Source organism: Nelumbo lutea, chromosome 8, assembly GCF_056320005.1.
Source record: "Nelumbo lutea isolate HS-2025 chromosome 8, American lotus-T2T, whole genome shotgun sequence".
In the NCBI taxonomy this organism is placed as follows: Eukaryota; Viridiplantae; Streptophyta; class Magnoliopsida; order Proteales; family Nelumbonaceae; genus Nelumbo; species Nelumbo lutea.
The window spans coordinates 40,011,937-40,018,040 of NC_142691.1; the positions used below are offsets into that span (position 1 = coordinate 40,011,937).

At 40.6% G+C, this 6,104-nt stretch overlaps 1 non-coding gene across 1 annotated transcript; it reads right to left on the reverse strand.

The window, feature by feature from the left end:
• Positions 1 to 631: 631 nt before the first annotated feature.
• LOC148843880 (small nucleolar RNA R71) lies at positions 632 to 738 on the reverse strand. The gene has a single exon (XR_016103912.1). It is a non-coding gene; the product is annotated as a small nucleolar RNA R71 (small nucleolar RNA).
• Between the last annotated feature and the right edge of the window lie 5,366 nt (positions 739 to 6,104).

Consider the following 6,104-nt stretch of genomic DNA (forward strand, 5'->3'; position numbering starts at 1 on the left):
TTTAGTATAATCGGCTTCATATATTCATGATAGGATGTAGGTTTTGTATTCCAATAATTCACTTTACATTTTCAGTGTGATAGGATTAGTTATTTATTTTCTTTTATGAATATTGGCATTTTTATTGCTTTGACTTTAACAGTTTATGACAAGCAGACCTGAACTGGAAGAGATCCTTTACGACCCGGAGATTGAACGGACTCTCCATGTCCGTTTGAGAGCTGCTAAGCAAGTCAGACAAGAAGCATAAGAAATGGCTGAATAAAGAACTATGATGGATTATGCCAAGCCTACCCTCACCGGGACTGTCTCCAGCATTATCAGGCCAACTATTGCTGCCAATAACTTCGAAATTAAACCGGCCATAATCCAAATGATACAAAATACGGTTCAGTTTTGTGGTATGGCCCATGAGGATCCGAATGCCCATATTGCTAACTTCTTGGAAATCTGTGACACCTTCAAACACAATGGGGTAAGTGATGATGCCATCCGGCTGAGGTTATTCCCATTTTCTTTGAAGGATAAAGCCAAAGCTTGGTTGAACTCATTACCGGCAGGATCTATAGCCACATGGGACGAAATGGCCAGCCGTTTTCTCTCTAAATATTTTCCCCCTTCTAAAACTGCTAAAATGAGGAATGACATCACTACTTTTTTCCAGCAAGAGGGGGAATCTTTATATGAGTCATGGGAACGATACAAGGAGCTATTAAGGAGAGTTCCTCACCATGGCCTCCCCATTTGGCTGCAAGTGCAGACTTTCTATAATGGTCTTACTGACTCAAATAAGACAATATTAGATGCTGCAGCCGGAGGATCCATAAATAATAAAACTCCTGAGGTTGCCCATGCACTTATTGAGGAAATGGCAGCCAACAATTATCAATGGCATTCGGAAAGGACTCAAACTAGGAAGCAGCAAGGCTTGCATAATGTTGACACTTATATAGCACTAGCTGCACAAATAGGAGCACTCAGTAAAAAAATAGATGAAATGCAGATAGCTGCCATGCATGTGCAGCCTCTTAATTGTGAATTGTGTGGGGAAGGCCACATCAGTACAGGCTGCCAAGTTGGCAATCAGTTCAGACCATTTACTGAACAAGTTGACTATGTCAGCAATTCGTCAAGACAGCAGGGTTACCAGAGTCACCATACTTTTCATCCAGGATGGAGGGGACATTCAAACCAGTCCTGGCCAAATCAGCATATTTCCAAGCCATTCCAGCAGACTTATCATCAGCCTGAACCGAAATCCAATTTGGAGGAACTGATGACAAAATTTATAGCAGGTGCAGAAACTAGGTTCCAGAACTAGGAAGCCTCAATCAAAAACCTGGAAAACCAAGTGGGGCAATTGGCACAATTAATCTCTTCCAGACTGCCGGGAACTCTTCCAAGCAACACTGAAGTGAATCCACGAGAGCAGGTGCAAGCTATTACCTTAAGAAGTGGAAAAGAGTTGCCTGAGGTAGAAAAGAAGAATTGGGCTGAACCCAAGGCAGAAACAAGCCTTGGAACCAGACAACAGAAGACGAAACAACCAGAAGCACAACAAGGGATGCACCAACAACCACAAGTTCCATTCCCTAACAGGCTGAAGCAACAAAAATTGGAGAAGGAATTTGGTAAGTTTCTTGAAATATTTAAAAGTTTACATATTAATATTCCTTTTGTTGATGCTTTAGCCCAGATGCCACACTATGCAAGGTTTTTGAAGGAATTATTGGCAAACAAAAGGAAACTGGGAGATGTGGCTACAGTGCATTAAATGAGGAATGTTCTGCTATCCTTCTGAACAAGCTGCCTCAGAAACTCAAAGATCCAGGGAGTTTCACTATTCCTTGTACCATTGGCAGTTTAAAAATTGAAAAAGCTTTATGTGACCTGGGAGCTAGCATCAATTTAATGCCATATTCTATCTTCAAGAAATTGGGGTTGAATGAACCCCAACCCACTAGAGTGGCATTACAATTGGCTGATAGATCCATTAGACATCCTAGGGGGATCATAGAAGATGTGTTAGTTAAAGTTGACAAATTCATTTTTCCAGTTGATTTCATTGTGTTAGACATGCAAGAAGATGTGGAGGTCCCGCTTATCCTAGGGAGACCTTTCCTGGCTACCGGGAAAGCAATGATTGATGTCCAACAAGTACAACTCAGCCTTAGGATACAAGATGAGGAGATAATTTTTAAAATGTCTGATGCTATGAAACATGCACCCTCTAGTGATGATTCTTGTTTTATGATTGATGTCATTGAATTGACAATTGATGAATGCTTCCAGGTAAGTAGAATAACTGATCCTCTTGAACTCTGCCTCCAGCAGGGAGAACTTGAAGAAGCAGAAAATGAAAAAATAAACCTCATGATAGCATACCTGAACGATAAGCCTCAATTCAAGGGAAAGGGGTTTCTTAAATTAGAGAACTTAGGCAAATTGCCCGGACCATCAGGTAAGCCATCACCCCAAGAACCCCCCACCCTTGAATTGAAGCAATTACCATCCCATTTAGAGTATGCTTTCCTTGAGGAACCATCAGATCTCCCCATGATAATTTCCGCAGCACTGAATCCCTTACAAAGAGAAAAATTATTAAGAGTGCTGCGGGAACACAAAAATGCTATAGCTTGGAAGGTAGAAGATATCAAAGGCATTAATCCATCAATCTGCACTCACAGAATTTTGATGGAAGAGGACAGCAAGCCTTCCGTTCAGCCCCAAAGGCGCCTGAATCCCAACATGAAAGAAGTGGTAAAGGCTGAAATAATTAAGTTGTTAGATGCTGGGATCATTTATCCTATTTCTGATAGTTCTTGTGTAAGCCCTGTGCAAGTTGTGCCCAAAAAAGGGGGTACGACTGTTGTTCCAAATGAGAAAAATGAACTCATCCCTACTAGAACCGTTACCGGATGGCGTGTGTGTATTGACTATAGAAAATTAAATGAAGCCACCCGGAAGGACCATTTCCCTCTCCCATTTATGGATCAAATGTTGGAGAGGCTAGCCGGGCATGAGTATTATTGTTTCTTGGATGGATATTCAGGGTATAACCAGATACCAATTGCACCAGAAGATCAAGAAAAGACCACTTTTACTTGCCCATATGGAACCTTTGCATACCGAAGGATGCCTTTTGGGTTATGCAATGTCCCAGCAACCTTTCAGCGATGTATGATGTCTATATTTTCTGATATGGTTGAAAAATTTATTGAGATATTCATGGATGATTTTTCAGTTTTTGGCTCTTCGTTTGATGCATGTTTGAATAATCTGGAACAGGTGCTTACTAGATGTAAAGAAACACATCTTGTGTTGAATTGGGAGAAATGTCATTTTATGGTGCAAGAAGGCATAGTGCTTGGACACAAGATCTCTCAAAGAGGTATAGAAGTCGACAAGGCCAAGGTGGAGGCAATTGAAAAATTACCAACCCCAACATCTGTTCGTTCTTTGAGAAGTTTCTTAGGACATGTCGGATTCTATAGAAGATTTATTAAAGATTTCTCAAAAATTTCCAAGCCATTATCTACCTTGCTTCAGAAAGAAGTGCATTTTGAATTTTCAACTGAATGTCTTCATGCTTTCAACATCTTGAAAGACAAATTGATCCATGCACCTATCATGGTAGCACCAGATTGGACCCTCCCATTTGAATTGATGTGTGATGCGAGTGATTTTGCTATAGGAGTTGTTTTAGGACAAAGAATGAACAAACATTTTCAGCCAATTTACTATGCTAGCAGAACCTTGACTGGACCCCAACTCAATTACACCACCACAGAAAAGGAGCTGTTAGCAGTAATATTTGCACTTGATAAGTTTCGTTCATATCTGATATTATCTAAGGTTGTTGTCCACACAGATCACTCGGCATTAAGGCACTTGCTTACCAAGCAAAACTCAAAACCAAGACTGATCAGGTGGATCCTTTTATTGCAAGAGTTTGACATTGAGATTAGAGACCTGAAGGGTGCTGCAAACCTGGCTGCTGACCATCTCTCCCGGTTGGACACGGTAAGCTCAAAAGAGGAGATAACCAGCAACATTCGAGAAGAATTTCCGGATGAGCAGTTGTACTCAATACAGAAATACTCATATCCTTGGTATGCTGATTTTGCTAATTATCTAGCTGCACAAGTCCTTCCTCCTAACCTTTCATATCAACAGAAAAAGAAATTATTTTCTGATGTAAAATACTATCTGTGGGAGGAACCCTTTTTGTATAAATTGTGTGCAGATCAGATCATAAGGAGATGTGTCCCCGAGGAGGAGATGGAGTCGGTACTCCAATTTTGCCATGATAAAGAAGCAGGAGGTCATTTTGGAGCTAGTCGCACTGCAGCCAAGGTTTTGCAATCAGGTTTTTATTGGCCCACACTCTTCAAAGATGCCCATCGGTATGTGTCCACATGTGACAAATGCCAAAGATCGGGAAACATTTCCCGACGGAATGAAATGCCCCTTTCCAATATTTTAATCTGTGAAATCTTTGATGTTTGGGGTATAGATTTCATGGGACCTTTCCCGAATTCTTTTGGGAATAAGTACATCCTCGTTGCAGTTGACTATGTATCCAAATGGGTAGAAGCCATGGCTTTACCCACAAATGACTCAAGAAGGGTAGTACACTTCCTAAAGAAGCTATTCTCCCGATTTGGCACTCCGCGAGCTATAATTAGTGATAGGGGAACTCACTTCTGCAATAGCCAATTTGAGAGGTTAATGCAGAAATATGGAATTACACATAAATTAGCTACCCCTTATCACCCTCAAACTAGTGGCCAAGTGGAGTTGGCTAACAGGGAACTCAAAAGAACTCTGGAAAAGACCGTAGCATCCGCCAGAAAAGATTGGTCCATCAAATTAGATGATGCATTATGGGCATACAGAACTGCATTTAAGACACCTATTGGCATGTCCCCCTACAGATTGGTCTTTGGTAAAGCATGCCATTTACCAGTTGAATTGGAACACAAGGCCTATTGGGCTCTTAAATTCTTAAATTTTGACATTCAGGCCACAGGGGCTAAAAGGCGGTTGCAATTGAATGAATTGGATGAATTCAGACTTACCACCTATGAGAATGCCAAAGTTTATAAAGAAAGAATAAAAAACTGGCATGATAAGAACTTGCTGAGACGGGACTTTTATGTAGGCCAACAGGTATTGTTATATAATTCCCGTCTCCGCTTGTTTCCAGGTAAGCTGAGATCCAGGTGGTTTGGACCCTTTACCATTTCATAGGTTTTTCCCCATGGGGCTATAGAACTCACCCACCCGGTTCAGGGCACGTTTAAAGTAAATGGTCAGCGCCTGAAACCATATTTAATGGGCAGTACTGTACCCCCTCCATCCACTGTTTATCTAGATAACCAATAATCTCTTATGCTTGCTCATGAACAAGTTAAGGAATCTTTTTGTCATTTATCTTTTTAGAATATTAGTTAGTAAAATAAAGATCTTTTTCTCAAAATTCCAATTCTTTAAGGACTCAGTTCATCATTTTCTTTTCTTCAGTTTGCTCTAGCAAGTATGACTCCCTAACACTACGAACATTGAGGACAATGTTCATCTCAAGTGTGGGGGAGTGAGCCCGAGGCTAGGGTATGGGGGTTGAAACCATGCACCTCATGCACCCCAACACACATATGCAGGCAATGACATCACAAAAAAAAAAAAAAAGACTGAAACCCCTCAAGTGCATTGCTATTTATTTGATGATTTTTTTTTTTTAAGAAGGAATTCAATGAGTTAAGGGAGACTGATGTACTTGTTAAGTTTTTATTCTTGTGAATGACACAATTTGATATATGCAGGAGAAAAGGGGAGCTGAATATGCCTTTCAGCATGACTAGCCCTAACTTCCTTCATGTGTATGGAAGCCCTTGATTTCATTGTTAATGGTCAAGAAAACTAGTGCACATCTGAAATGTTGATTCTTGAGGTTCAATAATTGCAAAAGAAGGACAAAAGCCCAAATTGACTCCACTATTCTGAGCTGAATAGTAAAACTAGCAGCTTAGAACATGAGTCCTATTTACCTACCTCAAGCAAGTGACCAGTGTGAGATGGAGCATAAGATGCACTCACACCAA